The sequence below is a fragment of the Pinus tabuliformis genome, chromosome 2_1 (assembly GCF_031772625.1).
Source record: "Pinus tabuliformis cultivar Carrire ecotype Pingquan chromosome 2_1, CPIR1, whole genome shotgun sequence".
In the NCBI taxonomy this organism is placed as follows: domain Eukaryota; kingdom Viridiplantae; phylum Streptophyta; class Pinopsida; order Pinales; family Pinaceae; genus Pinus; species Pinus tabuliformis.
The window spans coordinates 999,486,609-999,509,402 of NC_142299.1; positions in this window are offsets into that span (position 1 = coordinate 999,486,609).

Consider the following 22,794-nt stretch of genomic DNA (forward strand, 5'->3'; position numbering starts at 1 on the left):
GCTTACATGATCATATTTTACAGGCACGTCAACAGGATGACAGGTACATGGAACTTATGCACAAGTTATAGCAGGGTACAGATGATCAAGATGTAGAATATTGTCTTACAACAGCTGGCTTCATCAGATTTAGGGATAGGATATATGTGCTAGACAATAGTGAACTCAAGAAGCTCATCTTGAGGGAATTTCATGCTAAGTCATATTCAGGTCACCTGGGATATCAAAAGGCATTGACAATAGTAAATAATTTTTTTTATTGGACGAATCTGAAGAAGGATGTGGAAGAGTTTGTGGTTAGATGCTTGGATTGTTAGTAGGTAAAGGAAGAATGTAAGCATTCAAGTGGACTACTACATCCGATTTCGATTTCAGAGTGGAAATGGCAAGTCATTTCCATGGATTTCATCACAGTTTTGCCAAGGACATCTAGATAGCATGATTCCATCAGGTTTGTGGTTGAAAGGTTAAAAACGGTTGAGCACTTCATTCTAGTGAAGTCTACTTATTTAGCTAGTTATGTAGCATAGGTCTTCATCAGAGATGTGGTTAGATTGGATGGTGTTCCAAAGAATATTGTGTCAGACAGGGATGATAAGTTCACTTCCAAGTTTTGGAAGGAGTTGTTTTCAGGTTTATGGACATAGTTGGCCTTCAATGCATCTTATCACCCACAGAAAAATGGACAAAGAGAGGGTCAACATGATATTGGAGGACATGTTGAGGATGTATGTGATGCATCAGCAGTGGAAGTGGGAGGAGTATCTTCCACTGGTTGAGTTCACTTACAACAATGGGTATCAGGGATCTTTAAGGATAAGTCTTTTTGAGGCATTGTATGGGTAGAGTTGTAATACTCCCATCAGTTGAATTGATCCAGTTAACAGGGTGTTGATTGGACCATACATGTTAGCAGAAATGGAATGGGAAATACAAGTAATAAAGAAGAACCTTAAGAAAACACAGGACAAACAAAAAATTTATGCATATCGAAACATGTTGTTTAAGGAATTTCAGGTTGGGGAATAAGTGTACTTGCATATCAATCCCAAGAAGAGCTCCTTGTGGATTGTGTCATGTGCCAAGCTAGCACCTCAATTTTTTGGACCTTTCAAGATTCTTGAAAGGATTGGACCAGTAGCCTATCGACTTGCACTACCTCCAATGGTGAAATTCCATGATGTTCTTCATGTGTCATTTCTTAAGAAATATGTTAAATATTTTGATCATGTAATTGATTAGTTTGTATTGCAGGTGGAGCTAGATGGAGATTTCCAGCTGGAACCTCAATGTATATTGCAGAGAAAAATGCTCATGCTCTGGAACTGAGCAATTGAGCAAGTTAAAGTGCATTGGAAGCACTTTGGGCCCAATGAAGCTACATGGGAGATGGCGAATCAAATGTGGGCTATGTTATAGTTTCCTCACCATAACTTAAAAAAAATTAATGCCCTAACCACAACATAAATCCTGTAAATTCTACTTAAATTTCACAATTGTAATTTGAAATAGGATCTTGTCAATTTGATACACATATGCATACCTAGCTTTCAAGTTTGAAGTCAATACTACATTATTGTAGCTCCAGTCTGCTCTCGTTACCAAATGACAAAAACCTACCTGCAAAACTAGGCACAATATTAGTACCCAACTCTTGGACACTTAGAGTTTTCCTGGAGCACTTTAGCGTTGGATCAAGAAAGAAAAGGAAAGAAAAGGAAAGAAAGGATCAAGCAAGGAAGAATAGGATCAAGTGGCTACAATGGGATTATTTGCAGGTGTTGATTTGCATGTGTGACTTCCTTGCTAGTTTTGGCATGCATGGTTATGTATGTGTGTTCTTGGTTTTCTTGTTGTCATGGGCATGAATTTTTCCAGGTATGACAATGTCCTTCAGCCTTGCCTTTCCATTTCCAAATAGCCATGGTGCGATGGATTCTCATGTTTTTGGTTGAGCTGATTATCGTATGGATTCGAAACTAAATGAGGTGGATCTCTAAAAAAAGAACACATGGCCTAGTAACCCCTAAACCGAATTGTGGGTTGTGGTAAAGTCAGATTTTTTGTTTCCTCGGTGGGCCTAGGAATCCTCCCCGGTGAATGGTGGGATATAAGGTAAATCATAAAGGTGGGTGCTCTTTGTGAGGCCTAGGAATCTTAGGATGGGATATGCGTTAAAGCCTGGAGAGTTGAGTCTCGGTTAGGGCCTAGTGATCTGGTGTGGATTGTGCTAAAGCCCAAAGACTGGTGTCTTGATTATGGCCTAGTGATCTTTGAATCAGACTGTGGATTGCAATAAAGCCTAAAGACTAGGATATGGGAAAATTCATGACAGTGTAGGTGGAGAAATTTGGTGCCATCCATGCTTATTTTGGCCTAGTGATCCAGTGAGGATTGCGGTAAAGCCTGGTTCTATTGATGAGGGTGAGGTGGTGTAGCCTCGGGAAGCCCTGGTTGAGTTTTGGTTATGAGTCCCACATTCATGCTTGGAATATGGCACGAGGGTGATTGGCTGAAAGAAAGATTTGTATCAGCCAATCTATGGTTGGGTGGTTAGTGGAAGCCCCATACCCATTTGGATTTGCATTCATTAATATGAGTTCCCTTCCTTGGTATTTTATGAGAAAATGTATTGGTTCATATGTGGAATTTATGGATGAGGTATCCATAGTATTTTTGTTATTTATATGTTGGCTATGAGTATGTTTCATGACAGTAATGATGTATGGCTTCCACCATGTTTGGATTTGTAAATGAATGAACAATGAATATGTGACCTAATAGATGATAATGTAGCTAATGTGATAAGTCATCAATTTTTCCTAGCGATTCTCAGATAAGTATGAGACCCCTATGCTCATATATGTTGTTATGACCTGTAGAATGCATATTGTGACATATTTGACAAAATTCTTCTCATGGCTAGTAGAGGTCCAGTCAAGTATTTGCATTTGTATCTATATTTCAATGTTACTTTTCATTTTTGAAGGTTTCATCAAGTTCTAAGCAGTGGCCTAAGTACTGGCTCTGATAAAGTGGCATAGAATTCAGGGTCGTGGACTCAGAACTAGCTGAAAAAGACCCCAGTCGCTTGCAAGACCATGTTGTGAGAGTGACTAGAGGGCCCTAGTTGCATGCATGCCCATGTCATGGGAGTGACTGAGGCTCTAGGGTAGTAAAGTGTCAAATTGTCTCAGGGGTTGATCACTTGGAAGGGTTGGTTGGCTCTAGTAGGTTCTGTGACATGTGCAGAAGGTTAGATTGGTTGCGTTGTGTTGATTCCACTTCCTTAACTATACATGGGGAGTTGAATCATATTGTAATAGCCTCTCGTCACATGTTTACCCCAATGTATTGGTTAACTTGGGTAAATGTGGAGGAGGGTGTTATAGAGTGGTATCAGATCATGGTTCACCCCTTTGGACTAGATGGGCGGTGTGTTGGTCATGCATTCATGTTGGTTGCATATGTGTTACTTATACTTGCGGTTTATGAACTTGTTGTGTATGTATGGTGTTTTTCATGGTTTCATTTTTGTCGCCATTGTAAGTTGATGGTGTGTTTTTGGATGTCTTTATCATGAGTATAGGTCGGTTATGGACTGGTTATGCATGGCGGTGTTTGTATGTATCGCATGTGCATGCAAGTTGTAATTATGTTGATTATCCATACATTGACATGGTTGTGGTTGTCATGCATGAGGTAATGATGTGTGGTTGATAGGGTCATGCATTGATGACTAGACTTTGGTTAGGGTGATATCTATATGTTGTTATGATTATGTTTATACATGTGTTTTGTTAATCTGGTTGACCTTGCAGACGAGATATCCTCCCCGAACTACATTGAGGTACGTTGATTATGTTTATATTTTGGTTTAGATGACATGGTATGTTTGGCAGCAAAGAGATCAATATGACTAGCAAGATGGTAGACTACAGTTCACCAGACTCTCCATATGTATTGGAAGAGCAGCGTGGTGTTGGGCACTATTCTAACTTAGCAAACACATTAAGAAGCTTGAAGGAAGAATTAAGAAGTTGCAAAGCAGATAATGACATAATCATGTAGGCATAGGAGACGCAAACAGAATTTAATGTAGTGATATTTCAAAGTTTGTCAAGATTGTAGAGGAAGGGACCACTTTGGATCAACCATGGACAGGAGGACAGAACTAATGGGGCATATGGCAGTAGATCTCATGGTGGGAACAGGTTGGATAGGGATGACACAGTTTCTTGGAAACTTTGTATAGGAGAGGTGATGGACACATGTACTACTCTAGTTCTGGTTCTGATAAGCACTATGATCATCATCGTTATCATCCTTCCAGGAGGAGTGGCAGGGGATGTTTCCCAGATGAGTTTAAGAAAGCTAAGCCACCTACTTTTGATGGAGATTTGAAGAAGTCGAAGGATGCAGAGACTTGGTTACTTGGGATGAAGGAATTCTTTGAGTTACATGAGTACACAGAGAATATGAAGGCCAAAGTAACTATCTTTGGCCTCAAATGGAAATCAAACATCTGGTGGGAAGATTTAAAGTGGGTTAGAGACATTAGGACGAAGGAGTTGAGTTCGAATGAATTCGAAAGACGTTTCAGGAAGAAGTACTTGTCAGAAAGGTATAACAACAATAAGGCCAAAGAATTTTTTGAGCCAAATATGGGATCAATGGCAGATGAGTATTATAGGACTAAGTTCATGGAGCTATTGAGGTATGTACTGTATCTTAAAGATGAGAAGGCTAAAGTTCAGAGATTTGTTAGTGGATTTCCATTAGCTTTTAGAGATCGGATTAAGTATGATGAGCCTCGATCACTTGAGGAAGTTATTGGGCAATTGAATCATTGCTATGAACAGTCAAAGCATAAGAATGAATCTCAGCAAGGATGGAAAGGGAAAGATAAAGGTAAAGGTAAATGGTAGCCGAAAGAACAAGGCCTCAGAATGTCGAAGAGAAATAAAATGTTGCACCATACAAGAAGGTCAACGTAGTTAGATAGGGACATGGGTCACAACAACAGAATAAAGGTGATGGTACAAGATGGTTGGAGTGTTGGACGTGTGGTATGGAACATCTTAAGAGGGATTTTCCACTGAATTAGGGTGGTAGGCCTCATATCTATAGCGCACAAGAGGCGTTGATAGTTGGGGATGTTGGGCAGAGCATTCTACGGATTTATGTAGCGCTGGATAACAAGCAGGCAACGCACCAGGCAACTGTTATCGAGATGGATGGTAATCTTTGTGATCAAGTTGTTTACATTTTGATTGACCTTGGATCTAATTATAGTTATGTTAGTCTTGACCTGGTGGATAAGTGTGGTTTGAATAAATAAGTGCATGCAGAATCTTGGTTAGTGCAGTTGGCTACATGTACAAAGAAGAGAGTATATCACTGGGTAAGAGCTTATGTATTCAAGTTGAATGACTTGCCTATATCAAATAACTTGAATGTATTTCCATTGGGGTCATATAGTATGCTATTGGGTATGGATTGGCTATATCTTCATAGGACCAAAGTGGATTGTTATGAAAAATACATTGAGTCCTTGGATGATAATGGACAACATAGAATACTATAGAGTAAGAAGAAGGCAACATAAGTTAGAATGGTTACGACTATGTAGGAAAAGTGTAGCCACAAAAAATGGCGTGTGTTATTTGCAGTGCATATTTCTAGTAACAGAGGTAAGGATGTTGAGGATGTAGAGGTATTGAGAAGTACCCGGTCTTGCAGCAGTTTCAGGATGTGTTTCCAATAGATATTTTAGAGTTGTTGCTTCATAGGGGAAACCCCAGCATCAAAGGCATCATACATGATGAACACTCCAAAGTTGGTAGAGTTAAACTTGCAGTTGAAGGAAATGCTTGAAAAGGGATACATTAGGCCAAATGTATCACCTTGGGGTGAACCAATATTGTATGTGAAGAAAAAAGATGGTACTCTCATATTATGCATTGATTACAGGTAGTTGAAGAAGGTGACCACCAAGAACAAGTACCTGTTGATGAGGATCGATGAACTATTTGATCAGTTGAAGGGAGCATAAGTGTTCTCAAATATTGATTTGAGATTCTGATATCATCAGGTACGCATTAAGGAAGAGGACATATTCAAGACAGTTTTCCGGACCAGGTACGGGAATTATGAGTTTGTTGTAGTTCCATTTGGTTTGACTAATGCTCTAGCTACCTTTATGTGCTTGATGAATAGTGTGTTGCGTCCTTATCTGGACAAGTTTTTTATTGTGTTCATTGATGACATCTTGATATATTCTAAAAATGAGGAAGAGCATGTCGAGCATTTAGCAGCAATGTTGAGATTGTTGAGAGAGAATTAGTTGTATGCTAAGCTTAGAAAATGTAGTTTCTTTCAGAAATAGGTACATTACTTGGGGCATGTGGTCTCCAAGGAAGGTATAGCAGTGGATCTAGAGAAGATAAGGGCTATCATGGAGTGGGAAGCTCCTAGAAATGTGGAAGAGGTAAGATCATTTATGGGTTAGCAAGTTACTATAGGAGGTTCATCAAGAACTTCTCTTGGATTGCATATCCTATTACATCATTGTAGAGGCAAGGTAAGAAATTTGAATGGACAGAGGAATGTGCAACAAGTTTTGAGCAGTTAAAGTAGTTGTTGACAAATGCTCTAGTGTTAAAGATTGCAGATCTAGACAAGGAGTTTGTGGTATGCATAGATGCTTGCAAGAGAGGACTTGGTGGAGTTCTTATGCAAGAAGGACAGGTGGTATGCTATGAATCATGGAAACTGAATGAGCATGAGAAAAATTATCTGACACATGATCTTGAGCTGGTAGCGATCATTCATGCGTTGAAGATGTGGAGGCACTATCTTCTTGGCAGGAGGTTTGTATTGATGAGTGATCATAGTGGGTTGAGATACTTATTCGATCAGCCGAACTTGAATGCCAAGAAAGCTAGATGGTTGGCCACAATTAGTGAGTTTGATTTTGAGATCAGGTACATCAAGGGTAAGGAGAATAAGGTTGCAGATTCTCTTAGCATGTGGATACAGGTGAATCATATAGTAGCTATGAGTTCTTATGGGATGGACTTACATGATCATATTTTACAGGCACGTCAACAGGATGACAGGTACATGGAACTTATGCACAAGTTATAGCAGGGTACAGATGATCAAGATGTAGAATATTGTCTTACAACAGCTGGCTTCATCAGATTTAGGGATAGGATATATGTGCTAGACAATAGTGAACTCAAGAAGCTCATCTTGAGGGAATTTCATGCTAAGTCATATTCAGGTCACCTGGGATATCAAAAGGCATTGACAATAGTAAATAATTTTTTTTATTGGACGAATCTGAAGAAGGATGTGGAAGAGTTTGTGGTTAGATGCTTGGATTGTTAGTAGGTAAAGGAAGAATGTAAGCATTCAAGTGGACTACTACATCCGATTTCGATTTCAGAGTGGAAATGGCAAGTCATTTCCATGGATTTCATCACAGTTTTGCCAAGGACATCTAGATAGCATGATTCCATCAGGTTTGTGGTTGAAAGGTTAAAAACGGTTGAGCACTTCATTCTAGTGAAGTCTACTTATTTAGCTAGTTATGTAGCATAGGTCTTCATCAGAGATGTGGTTAGATTGGATGGTGTTCCAAAGAATATTGTGTCAGACAGGGATGATAAGTTCACTTCCAAGTTTTGGAAGGAGTTGTTTTCAGGTTTATGGACATAGTTGGCCTTCAATGCATCTTATCACCCACAGAAAAATGGACAAAGAGAGGGTCAACATGATATTGGAGGACATGTTGAGGATGTATGTGATGCATCAGCAGTGGAAGTGGGAGGAGTATCTTCCACTGGTTGAGTTCACTTACAACAATGGGTATCAGGGATCTTTAAGGATAAGTCTTTTTGAGGCATTGTATGGGTAGAGTTGTAATACTCCCATCAGTTGAATTGATCCAGTTAACAGGGTGTTGATTGGACCATACATGTTAGCAGAAATGGAATGGGAAATACAAGTAATAAAGAAGAACCTTAAGAAAACACAGGACAAACAAAAAATTTATGCATATCGAAACATGTTGTTTAAGGAATTTCAGGTTGGGGAATAAGTGTACTTGCATATCAATCCCAAGAAGAGCTCCTTGTGGATTGTGTCATGTGCCAAGCTAGCACCTCAATTTTTTGGACCTTTCAAGATTCTTGAAAGGATTGGACCAGTAGCCTATCGACTTGCACTACCTCCAATGGTGAAATTCCATGATGTTCTTCATGTGTCATTTCTTAAGAAATATGTTAAATATTTTGATCATGTAATTGATTAGTTTGTATTGCAGGTGGAGCTAGATGGAGATTTCCAGCTGGAACCTCAATGTATATTGCAGAGAAAAATGCTCATGCTCTGGAACTGAGCAATTGAGCAAGTTAAAGTGCATTGGAAGCACTTTGGGCCCAATGAAGCTACATGGGAGATGGCGAATCAAATGTGGGCTATGTTATAGTTTCCTCACCATAACTTAAAAAAAATTAATGCCCTAACCACAACATAAATCCTGTAAATTCTACTTAAATTTCACAATTGTAATTTGAAATAGGATCTTGTCAATTTGATACACATATGCATACCTAGCTTTCAAGTTTGAAGTCAATACTACATTATTGTAGCTCCAGTCTGCTCTCGTTACCAAATGACAAAAACCTACCTGCAAAACTAGGCACAATATTAGTACCCAACTCTTGGACACTTAGAGTTTTCCTGGAGCACTTTAGCGTTGGATCAAGAAAGAAAAGGAAAGAAAAGGAAAGAAAGGATCAAGCAAGGAAGAATAGGATCAAGTGGCTACAATGGGATTATTTGCAGGTGTTGATTTGCATGTGTGACTTCCTTGCTAGTTTTGGCATGCATGGTTATGTATGTGTGTTCTTGGTTTTCTTGTTGTCATGGGCATGAATTTTTCCAGGTATGACAATGTCCTTCAGCCTTGCCTTTCCATTTCCAAATAGCCATGGTGCGATGGATTCTCATGTTTTTGGTTGAGCTGATTATCGTATGGATTCGAAACTAAATGAGGTGGATCTCTAAAAAAAGAACACATGGCCTAGTAACCCCTAAACCGAATTGTGGGTTGTGGTAAAGTCAGATTTTTTGTTTCCTCGGTGGGCCTAGGAATCCTCCCCGGTGAATGGTGGGATATAAGGTAAATCATAAAGGTGGGTGCTCTTTGTCAGGCCTAGGAATCTTAGGATGGGATATGCGTTAAAGCCTGGAGAGTTGAGTCTCGGTTAGGGCCTAGTGATCTGGTGTGGATTGTGCTAAAGCCCAAAGACTGGTGTCTTGATTATGGCCTAGTGATCTTTGAATCAGACTGTGGATTGCAATAAAGCCTAAAGACTAGGATATGGGAAAATTCATGACAGTGTAGGTGGAGAAATTTGGTGCCATCCATGCTTATTTTGGCCTAGTGATCCAGTGAGGATTGCGGTAAAGCCTGGTTCTATTGATGAGGGTGAGGTGGTGTAGCCTCGGGAAGCCCTGGTTGAGTTTTGGTTATGAGTCCCACATTCATGCTTGGAATATGGCACGAGGGTGATTGGCTGAAAGAAAGATTTGTATCAGCCAATCTATGGTTGGGTGGTTAGTGGAAGCCCCATACCCATTTGGATTTGCATTCATTAATATGAGTTCCCTTCCTTGGTATTTTATGAGAAAATGTATTGGTTCATATGTGGAATTTATGGATGAGGTATCCATAGTATTTTTGTTATTTATATGTTGGCTATGAGTATGTTTCATGACAGTAATGATGTATGGCTTCCACCATGTTTGGATTTGTAAATGAATGAACAATGAATATGTGACCTAATAGATGATAATGTAGCTAATGTGATAAGTCATCAATTTTTCCTAGCGATTCTCAGATAAGTATGAGACCCCTATGCTCATATATGTTGTTATGACCTGTAGAATGCATATTGTGACATATTTGACAAAATTCTTCTCATGGCTAGTAGAGGTCCAGTCAAGTATTTGCATTTGTATCTATATTTCAATGTTACTTTTCATTTTTGAAGGTTTCATCAAGTTCTAAGCAGTGGCCTAAGTACTGGCTCTGATAAAGTGGCATAGAATTCAGGGTCGTGGACTCAGAACTAGCTGAAAAAGACCCCAGTCGCTTGCAAGACCATGTTGTGAGAGTGACTAGAGGGCCCTAGTTGCATGCATGCCCATGTCATGGGAGTGACTGAGGCTCTAGGGTAGTAAAGTGTCAAATTGTCTCAGGGGTTGATCACTTGGAAGGGTTGGTTGGCTCTAGTAGGTTCTGTGACATGTGCAGAAGGTTAGATTGGTTGCGTTGTGTTGATTCCACTTCCTTAACTATACATGGGGAGTTGAATCATATTGTAATAGCCTCTCGTCACATGTTTACCCCAATGTATTGGTTAACTTGGGTAAATGTGGAGGAGGGTGTTATAGAGTGGTATCAGATCATGGTTCACCCCTTTGGACTAGATGGGCGGTGTGTTGGTCATGCATTCATGTTGGTTGCATATGTGTTACTTATACTTGCGGTTTATGAACTTGTTGTGTATGTATGGTGTTTTTCATGGTTTCATTTTTGTCGCCATTGTAAGTTGATGGTGTGTTTTTGGATGTCTTTATCATGAGTATAGGTCGGTTATGGACTGGTTATGCATGGCGGTGTTTGTATGTATCGCATGTGCATGCAAGTTGTAATTATGTTGATTATCCATACATTGACATGGTTGTGGTTGTCATGCATGAGGTAATGATGTGTGGTTGATAGGGTCATGCATTGATGACTAGACTTTGGTTAGGGTGATATCTATATGTTGTTATGATTATGTTTATACATGTGTTTTGTTAATCTGGTTGACCTTGCAGACGAGATATCCTCCCCGAACTACATTGAGGTACGTTGATTATGTTTATATTTTGGTTTAGATGACATGGTATGTTTGGCAGCAAAGAGATCAATATGACTAGCAAGATGGTAGACTACAGTTCACCAGACTCTCCATATGTATTGGAAGAGCAGCGTGGTGTTGGGCACTATTCTAACTTAGCAAACACATTAAGAAGCTTGAAGGAAGAATTAAGAAGTTGCAAAACAGATAATGACATAATCATGTAGGCACAGGAGACGCAAACAGAATTTAATGTAGTGATATTTCAAAGTTTGTCAAGATTGCAGAGGAAGGGACCACTTTGGATCAACCATGGACAAGAGGACAGAACTAATGGGGCATATGGTAGTAGATCTCATGGTGGGAACAGGTTGGATAGGGATGACACAGTTTCTTGGAAACTTTGTATAGGAGAGGTGATGGACACATGTACTACTCTAGTTCTGGTTCTAATAAGCACTATGATCATCATCGTTATCATCCTTCCAGGAGGAGTGGCAGGGGATGTTTCCCAGATGAGTTTAAGAAAGCTAAGCCACCTACTTTTGATGGAGATTTGAAGAAGTCGAAGGATGCAGAGACTTGGTTACTTGGGATGAAGGAATTCTTTGAGTTACATGAGTACACAGAGAATATGAAGGCCAAAGTAACTATCTTTGGCCTCAAATGGAAAGCAAACATCTGGTGGGAAGATTTAAAGTGGGTTAGAGACATTAGGACGGAGGAGTTGAGTTCGAATGAATTCGAAAGACGTTTCAAGAAGAAGTACTTGTCAGAAAGGTATAACAAAAATAAGGCCAAAGAATTTTTTGAGCCAAATATGGGATCAATGACAGATGAGTATTATAGGACTAAGTTCATGGAGCTATTGAGGTATGTACTGTATCTTAAAGATGAGAAGGCTAAAGTTCAGAGATTTGTTAGTGGATTTCCATTAGCTTTTAGAGATCGGATTAAGTATGATGAGCCTCGATCACTTGAGGAAGTTATTGGGCAATTGAATCATTGCTATGAACAGTCAAAGCATAAGAATGAATCTCAGCAAGGATGGAAAGGGAAAGATAAAGGTAAAGGTAAATGGTAGCCGAAAGAACAAGGCCTCAGAATGTAGAAGAGAAATAAAATGTTGCACCATACAAGAAGTTCAACGTAGTTAGATAGGGACATGGGTCACAACAACAGAATAAAGGTGATGGTACAAGATGGTTGGAGTGTTGGACGTGTGGTAAGGAACATCTTAAGAGGGATTTTCCACTGAATTAGGGTGGTAGGCCTCATATCTATAGTGCACAAGAGGCGTTGATAGTTGGGGATGTTGGGCAGAGCATTCTACGGATTTATGTAGCGCTGGATAACAAGCAGGCAAAGCACCAGGCAACTGTTATCGAGATGGATGGTAATCTTTGTGATCAAGTTGTTTACATTTTGATTGACCCTGGATCTAATTATAGTTATGTTAGTCTTGACCTGGTGGATAAGTGTGGTTTGAATAAATAAGTGCATGCAGAATCTTGGTTAGTGCAGTTGGCTACATGTACAAAGAAGAGAGTATATCACTGGGTAAGAGCTTATGCATTCAAGTTGAATGACTTGCCTATATCAAATAACTTGAATGCATTTCCATTGGGGTCATATAGTATGTTATTGGGTATGGATTGGCTATATCTTCATAGGACCAAAGTGGATTGTTATGAAAAATACATTGAGTCCTTGGATGATAATGGACAACATAGAATATTATAGAGTAAGAAGAAGGCAACATAAGTTAGAATGGTTACGACTATGTAGGAAAAGTGTAGCCACAAAAAATGGCGTGTGTTATTTGTAGTGCATATTTCTAGTAACAGAGGTAAGGATGTTGAGGATGTAGAGGTATTGAGAAGTACCCGGTCTTGCAGCAGTTTCAGGATGTGTTTCCAATAGATATTTTAGAGTTGTCGCTTCATAGGGGAAACCCCAGCATCAAAGGCATCATACATGATGAACACTCCAAAGTTGGTAGAGTTAAACTTGCAGTTGAAGGAAATGCTTGAAAAGGGATACATTAGGCCAAATGTATCACCTTGGGGTGAACCAATATTGTATGTGAAGAAAAAATATGGTACTCTCATATTATGCATTGATTACAGGTAGTTGAAGAAGGTGACCACCAAGAACAAGTACCTGTTGATGAGGATCGATGAACTATTTGATCAGTTGAAGGGAGCATAAGTGTTCTCAAATATTGATTTGAGATTCTGATATCATCAGGTACGCATTAAGGAAGAGGACATATGCAAGACAGTTGTCCGGACCAGGTACGGGAATTATGAGTTTGTTGTAGTTCCATTTGGTTTGACTAATGCTCTAGCTACCTTTATGTGCTTGATGAATAGTGTGTTGTGTCCTTATATGGACATGTTTATTATTGTGTTCATTGATGACATCTTGATATATTCTGAAAATGAGGAAGAGCAAGTCGAGCATTTAGCAGCAATGTTGAGATTGTTGAGAGAGAATTAGTTGTATGCTAACCTTAGAAAATGTAGTTTCTTTGAGAAATAGGTACATTACTTGGAGCATGTGGTCTCCAAGGAAGGTATAGCAGTGGATCTAGAGAAGATAAGGGCTAGCATGGAGTGGGATGCTCCTAGAAATGTGGAAGAGGTAAGATCATTTATGGGGTTAGCAAGTCACTAGAGGAGGTTTATCAAGAATTTCTCTTGGATTGCATATCCTATTACATCATTGGCGAGGTAAGGTAAGAAATTTGAATGCACAAAGGAATGTGCAACAAGTTTTGAGCAGTTAAAGTAGTTGTTGACAAATGCTCTAGTGTCAAAGATTGCAGATCTAGACAAGGAGTTTGTGGTATGCATAGATGCTTGCAAGAGAGGATTTGGTGGAGTTCTCATGCAAGAAGGAAAGTTAGTGTGCTATGAATCATGGAAACATGATCTTGAGCTGGTAGCGATCATTCATGCGTTGAAGATGTGGAGGCACTATATTCTTGGCAGGAGGTTTGTATTGATGAGTGATCATAGTGGGTTGAGATACTTATTCGATCAGCCGAACTTGAATGCCAAGAAAGCTAGATGGTTGGACACAATTAGTGAGTTTGATTTTGAGATCAGGTACATCAAGGGTAAGGGGAAAAAGGTTGCAGATTCTCTTAGCATATGGATACAGGTGAATCATGTAGTAGCTATGAGTTCTTATGGGATGGGCTTACATGATCATATTTTACAGGCACGTCAACAGGATGACAGGTACATGGAACTTATGCACAAGTTATAGCAGGGTACAGATGATCAAGATGTAGAATATTGTCTTACAACAGCTGGCTTCATCAGATTTAGGGATAGGATATATGTGCTAGACAATAGTGAACTCAAGAAGCTCATCTTGAGGGAATTTCATGCTAAGTCATATTCAGGTCACCTGGGATATCAAAAGGCATTGACAATAGTAAATAATTTTTTTTATTGGACGAATCTGAAGAAGGATGTGGAAGAGTTTGTGGTTAGATGCTTGGATTGTTAGTAGGTAAAGGAAGAATGTAAGCATTCAAGTGGACTACTACATCCGATTTCGATTTCAGAGTGGAAATGGCAAGTCATTTCCATGGATTTCATCACAGGTTTGCCAAGGACATCTAGATAGCATGATTCCATCAGGTTTGTGGTTGAAAGGTTAAAAACGGTTGAGCACTTCATTCTAGTGAAGTCTACTTATTTAGCTAGTTATGTAGCATAGGTCTTCATCAGAGATGTGGTTAGATTGGATGGTGTTCCAAAGAATATTGTGTCAGACAGGGATGATAAGTTCACTTCCAAGTTTTGGAAGGAGTTGTTTTCAGGTTTATGGACATAGTTGGCCTTCAATGCATCTTATCACCCACAGAAAAATGGACAAAGAGAGGGTCAACATGATATTGGAGGACATGTTGAGGATGTATGTGATGCATCAGCAGTGGAAGTGGGAGGAGTATCTTCCACTGGTTGAGTTCACTTACAACAATGGGTATCAGGATCTTTAAGGATAAGTCTTTTTGAGGCATTGTATGGGTAGAGTTGTAATACTCCCATCAGTTGAATTGATCCAGTTAACAGGGTGTTGATTGGACCATACATGTTAGCAGAAATGGAATGGGAAATACAAGTAATAAAGAAGAACCTTAAGAAAACACAGGACAAACAAAAAATTTATGCATATCGAAACATGTTGTTTAAGGAATTTCAGGTTGGGGAATAAGTGTACTTGCATATCAATCCCAAGAAGAGCTCCTTGTGGATTGTGTCATGTGCCAAGCTAGCACCTCAATTTTTTGGACCTTTCAAGATTCTTGAAAGGATTGGACCAGTAGCCTATCGACTTGCACTACCTCCAATGGTGAAATTCCATGATGTTCTTCATGTGTCATTTCTTAAGAAATATGTTAAATATTTTGATCATGTAATTGATTAGTTTGTATTGCAGGTGGAGCTAGATGGAGATTTCCAGCTGGAACCTCAATGTATATTGCAGAGAAAAATGCTCATGCTCTGGAACTGAGCAATTGAGCAAGTTAAAGTGCATTGGAAGCACTTTGGGCCCAATGAAGCTACATGGGAGATGGCGAATCAAATGTGGGCTATGTTATAGTTTCCTCACCATAACTTAAAAAAAATTAATGCCCTAACCACAACATAAATCCTGTAAATTCTACTTAAATTTCACAATTGTAATTTGAAATAGGATCTTGTCAATTTGATACACATATGCATACCTAGCTTTCAAGTTTGAAGTCAATACTACATTATTGTAGCTCCAGTCTGCTCTCGTTACCAAATGACAAAAACCTACCTGCAAAACTAGGCACAATATTAGTACCCAACTCTAAAATACTTCCAATTTGAAGTAGTTTGGCCCCCGTGCCCAAAAGGTTCAAGAACAACTACTCGATTTTTCTCACTGTCTATGACTTTCTTCCTCTCCCTTCTATCTCTCCCAGTAAGAACTCCCTTTTGTCCTCCTCCATTCTCTTATAACATCTCCCTTTCACCACATTTGCCACATATGGGCTTTGAGTCGGCCATAGGTGGAGTGTACTCTTGCGTCTAGGGTGCTCCTCCTTTTATTTTAGAGGCGGTCATATGTTAGTAGTAAATATGATTATTCATTTAATATCTCCTTCACGTGTTGAGTGATTTTCCTTTTTAATATTTTATTAATCTCTACCTTTTTATGGTTAATTCCTTTGTAGCTCTTTTTATAATTAGTTCCTTTAGGTTTAATAATTTATTTTAGAACATTAAATATTTATATAATTATTTCATTTTATTCTTATTGCTTTATCTTTATACTTTTCTTATTTATTCTTTATTTTCTTCTAACCTATTTTAGTTACTTATTCCATATATATATTTGAAAAATTCACTTTTATTTATATTTTCTTCTATCATTATTCATTATATTTTCTATTTGTTATTTAATGCATTTTATTATACATTACATGTCTACTTACTATTCTCCTTATTATCATTTATCTTAGTTCCTTAACATTTTAATTGATGTATAATAAATAATATATATACTCTTCTTTTAGTTACTAAAATCCCAAACTAAAATCCCTAGTCATTATATATATATGTTGAATAATATCCTACCATATTAAGATGGTGGTATAATCAAGTATTTCATAAATATGTTGATATCTACTTACTGCATAGATAATTAATTCATTATCTTATACTTGGATATTTCCCATAATTAGTTAGTAAATATACTAATGTCGTGCATGCAATACATGCATATGTAGCTATCATATGCAAGTCTCATATGCATGCTAATATTTCCATGTTCTTGAAAATTTGAAGTGGGTCATTACTTATGTATCCTTCTCTATTCACTAGTTGAGCAAATGTTTTTGGTATATGCTTTGGTGTGATGTTTTGGTATATGTGCATATGTATATGGATGTAAATACCGCCACGATTTGTGTTATAAAGCTCCAATAAGCGGTATCGGTGTCATGTAATTATAATTGTCATGTTATTATGTTGTCATGTTGGTTGTTTCTCAGCGGGTTGATCATTGTAAATACTGCAACGAGATGAGTTATAAAACTCCATGGGTAGCATGTTTTGCTTACAACATAATTGTTGGTTGTCGGTGTCGTTGAACACCGAGGACGATGTTCCCCCAAGGGGGAGGGTTTTGTAATATCCCTAGTGAAATTCCAAGTAATAAAAGTTAATAAAGGAAAAGGAATAACCATGGTTATGGGACACTTATTCCAAGCTGAATGTTGGGAAAAACATCCTAGTGTGGGTGTTCCTTTGGTTTATTATGGCTAAAGGAAATTGGAAAACGAAATGACAAAAGCTTTTGAAAGGCATGAGGAATTATTTGACATTTTATTTATGAAAATAAAGGAAATTAGAAGAAAAGGAAGGTGACAGGTCACAAGTTACACGTGAGGAGGAAAATGAAGGAAAATAATGGAAAATTGAATAAAATAGAGGCCTCATTAATAAAAAGGCTTCTGAGGATTAGTTGGTACCTTTTTGTCAGTTCAATTTTGGATCTCTCTCCCTATTCTCTCTCTCTCTCATAATCTTGGACACTTAGAGTTTTCTTAGAGCACTTCAGTATTGGATCAAGAAGGGAAAAGAAAGCAAAGGAAAGCAAGGATCAAGCAAGGAAGAGCAAGATCAAGAAGCTACAACGAGATTATTTGTAGGTATCCATTTGTATGTGTGATTTCCTTGCTAGTTTTAGCATGCATGGTTATGCATGTGTGTTCTTGGTTCTCTTGCTGTCATGGGCATGGTCTTTTCCAAGTGTGACAGTGTTCTTCAACCTTACCTTGCCATTTCTGGATAGCCATGGTGTGATGGGTTCTCATGTTTTTGGTTCATTTGGATTTCCAGATGGATTTGAAACTGAGTGAGGTGGATCTCTAAAAGAAAGAACACATGGCCTAGTAACCCTTGAACCAAATTTTGGGTTGCGGTAAAGCCAAATTTTGTGGTTCCTCGGTGGGCCTAGGAATCCTTGACTGGTGAATGGAGGGATATACGGTAAATCCTAGAGGTGGGTGCTCTCTGTCAGGCCTGGGAATCCCTGGATGGGATATACAGTAAACCCTGGAGAGTGAAGTCTTGTTTAGGGCCTAGTGATCTAGTGTAGATCGCGGTAAATCCCATAGACTCATGTCTCAGTTATGCCCTAGTGATCCTTGAATTGGACTGTGGATTGCAGTAAATACTAGAGACTAGGAGACAGAAAAACTCCTTACGGTGTAGGTGGAGAAATATGGTGGCATCCATGTTTGTTTTAGCCTAGTGATATAGTGAGGTTTACCATAAAGCTTGGTTCTATTGACGAGGGTGAGGTGGTGTAACCTTGGGAATCCCTAGTTGAGTTTTTGTTATGAGTCCCACATTTATGCTTGGAATATGGCATGAGGGTGATTGTCTAAAATAAATAGTTGGTTCAACCAATCTATGGTTGGGTAGTTAGTGGAAGTCCCATACCCAGTTGGATTTTGCATTCATTAATAAGAGTTACTTTCCTTGGTATTTTATGAGAAAATGTACTAGTTCATATTTGGAATTTATGGATGAGGTATCCTTATTATTTATGTTGTTTATATGTTGACATATGTTTCATGATAGTAATGATATATGGCTTCCATCATGTTTTGATTTGTAAATGAATAAACAATGAATATATTACCTAATAGATGATAATGCAACTAATCTAATAAGACATCAATGTTTCGTAGTGATTCTTAGATAAGTATGAGACCCCTATGCTCATATATGTTGTTATGACATGTAGAATGCATATTTGTGACATGTTTGACGAAATGCTTGTGATGGCTAGTAGGCGTCCAATCAAGTATTTGCATTCATATCATTATTTTGATATTAATTTTAATTTCTGAAGGTTTTATAGAATTTTGGGCAGTGGCCTGAGTCTGGCCCTGAAAAAGTGGCACATAATCTAGGGTCGCAGGCTTAGAACTAGCTGAAAAAGATCCCCATCACTTGCAAGCCCATGTTGTGAGAGCGACTGGAGGGCCCCAGTCGCGTGTATGCCCATGTCATGAGAGCAACTGAGGCTCTAGCGTATTGAAGTGTCAAATTGTCTCAAGAGTTGATCACTGGGAAAGGATGGTTAGCTCGTGTAGGTTATGTGACATGTGTAGAAGGTCAGGTTGGTTGTGTTTTATTGGTTCCACTTCCTTAATTGTACATGGGGATTTGAATTATATTTTAGTAGTCTCTCATCACATGTTTACCACATCGGACTGGTTAACATTTGTAAATGTGGGAGGAGGGTGTTACAGAGTGGTATCAGAGCATGGTTCACCCCTTTCAACTGGATGGGCAGTTTGTTGGTCATGCATTCAAGTCAGTTTCATATGTGTTCCTTATACTTGTGGTCTATGTACTTGTTGCATATCCATGGTGTTGGTCATGGTAGCATTTGTGTCGCCATGTGGAAGTTGACGGTGTGTTGTTAGATGTGTTTATCATTGGTATAGGTCGGTTATGCACTGGTTATGCATGGAAATGTTTGTCTGTATCGTGTGTGCATGCAAGTTGTACATATGTTGATTATCCATACATTGACATGGTTGTAGTTATCATGCATGAGGTCATTATGTGTGGTTGATAGGGTCATGCATTGATGGTTGGACTTTGGTTAGGGTAATATCTATATGTTGTTATGATCATCTTTATACATGTAATTTTCTAATCTGATTGATCTTGCAGACGATATATCCACCTTGAGCTAAAATGAGGTGTGTCAATTATGTTTACATTTTTGTTTCACTGACATGGTATGTTTGGTAGGAAAGAGATCAAGATGAAAAGAAATATGGTAGAATACAGTCGACGAGACTCTCCCTATGGATCAGATGAGTAGCATGGTGTTGGGCAATCTTCTGACTTATAAGACACATTGAGAAGCTTGAAGGAAGAATTAAGAAGTTGCAAAGCAGATAATGACAGAATCATGCAAGCACGGGAGAAGCAAGAAGAAGTCATTGTAGTAATCCTTCAGAGTCTGTCAGAATTGCAGAGGCAGGGACCACCTCGGATATGCCATGGACAAGAGGAAAAAACTAATGGGGCATATGTGACTATATATCATGGTGGGCACAGGTTGTATAGGGATGAAACGATTAGAGATGGTAGGTTCTTGGACACTCCAGATAGGAGAGGTGATGGACACAGGTACTATTCTAGTTTTGGTTTCGACAAGCACTATGATCGTCATTGTTATCATTCTTGTAGGAGGAGTGACAATGGATATTTGTTGGATGAGTTTAAGAAATATAAGCCACCCAATTTTGATGGATATTTGAAGAAGTCAGAAGATGCATAGGCTTGGTTACTTGGGATGAAGAAATTATTTGAGTTACATGGGTACATACAGAATATGAAGGCTAGAATAGCTATCTTTAGCCTCAAAGGGAAAGAAGACATCTAGTGGGAAGATGTAAAGCGGGTTAAAGACATCAGGAAGAAGGAGTTGATTTGGCATGGATCAAAAGAATTTTCATGAAGAAGTACTTGTCAAAAAGGTATCACGACAGTAAGGCCAAAGATTTTACGAGCTAAAGATGGGATTGATGACAGATGAGAAGTATATGACTAAGTCCCTGGAGCTATTGAGGTATGTACCATATCTTAAATATGAGAAGGCTAAATTTCAGAGATTTTTTAGTGGATTGCCATTAGCTTTTAGAGATCGGATTAAGTATGATGAGCATAGCTCACTTGAAGAATTTATTGGGAAATTGAAGCATTTCTATGAACAATCAAAGCGTAAGAATGAATCTCAGCAAGGATGGAAAGGGAAAGATAAAGGTAAAGGTAAATGGCAGCTGAAAAGAACAAGTCCTCAGAACACAGAAGAGAAAGAAAATGTTACACCATACAAGAAGTTCAATGTAGCTAGACAGGGACATGGGTCACAACAGCAGAATAGAGGTGATGGTATAGGATGGTTGGAGTGTTGGACGTGTGGTAAGGAACATCTTAAGAGAGATTGTCCACAGAATTAGGTTGGTAGGCATCAAATCTATAATGCACAAGAGGCATAGACAGTTGGGGATGTTGGGCAGAGCATTCCATAGATTTATGTAGCGCTGGATAACAAGCCGACAAAGCACCAGGAAACTGTTATCGAGATGGACGGTAAGCTTTGTGATGAAGTTGTTTCCATTTTGATTAAACCTAGATCTAATTATATTTATGTTAGTCATAGCCTGGTGGATAAGTGTGGTTTGAATAAAGAAGTGCATGCATAATCTTAGTTAGTGAAATTGGCTACAGGTACAAAGAAGAAAGTATATCACTGGGTAAGAGATTGAGCATTCGAGTTGCATGGTGTGCCTACATACACACACTTGAATGTATTATCATTGGGGTCATATAGTATGCTATTGAGTATGGACTAGCTATATCTTCATTGGAACAAATTTGATTGTTATGACAAAGCCATTGAGTGCTTGGATGATAACGGAGAGCAAAGAATCTTACAGGGTAAGAAGAAGGCAACATCAGTTAGAATAGTTACAACTATGCAAGAAAAGTGCAACTGTAGAAAAGGGTGTGTGTTATTTGCAGTGAATATTTTTAGTAACAGAGGTAAGGATGTTGAGGATACAGATGTATTGAGTAGCTACCCGATATTGCAACTGTTTCAGGGTGTGTTTCCAGCAGAGATTTCAAAGTTGTCGCCTCACAGGGAAGAATACTTTTCTACTGAGTTGGTACTAGGGGCAACACCCGCATCAAAGGAACCATAGAGGATGAGCACTGTGGAGTTAAAGTTGAAGTTGAAGGAAATGCTTGACAAGGGATACATTAGGCCAAATGTATCACCTTGGGGTGCACTGGTATTTTTTGTAAAGAAGAAGGATGGTACTCATAGGTTATGCATTGATTATAGGCAGTTGAACAAGGTGAGCATCAAGAACAGGTACTCGATGTTGAGGATTGATGATTTGTTCGATCTATTGAAGGGAGCAATAGTGTTCTCAAAGATTGATTTGAGATTTGGATATCATCGGATGCGCATTAAGGAAGAGGACATATACAAGACAACTTTTCGGACTAGGTACGGGAATTATGAGTTGTTTGTAGTTCCATTTGGTTTGACTAATGATCTAGCTACCTTTATGTGCTTGATGAATAGTGTTTTGCATCCTTATCTCGACAAGTTTGTTATTGTGTTCATTGATGACATCTTGATATATTCTAAAAATGAGGAAGAGCATGTCGAGCATTTACAATCAGTGTTGAGATTTTTAAGAGAGCATTAGTTGTATGCTAAGCTTAGAAAATGTAGTTTCTTTAAGACAGAGGGACATTACTTAGGGCATGTGGTCTCCAAGGAATGGATAGAAATGGATCTAAATAAGATAAGTCTATCGTGGAGTGGGCAGCTCCTAGAAATGTGGAAGAGGTAAGATCGTTTATGGGGTTAGCAGGTTAATATAGGACGTTTATCAAGAACTTCTCTCAGATTGCATATCATATTACGTCATTGTAGAGGAAACGTAAAAAATTTGAATGGATAGAGGAGTATGCTCTAGGAAACAATTTCAAGAGAACTCCCAGCTGGAAGATGTGGTTTCTATGTTCTCTTTTGTTTGGAATGGAAATGATGCAAGTACAAAGGAGAAGGCACTCTCTATTGAATTTCCTACGACCTATGGCTTTTGGGTTGCTACAGAACACAAACTTCCTTTTTTATGCACTCTCTTTATCCACATTCAACTAATCTACTTTACTACGAGACAAAATGCAAGCAACTAAAATGGAACCCCTTTTCCTTCTAGTGGCCTAGTTATAACAAAGACTAATATCCAACTATGGGTTGGATA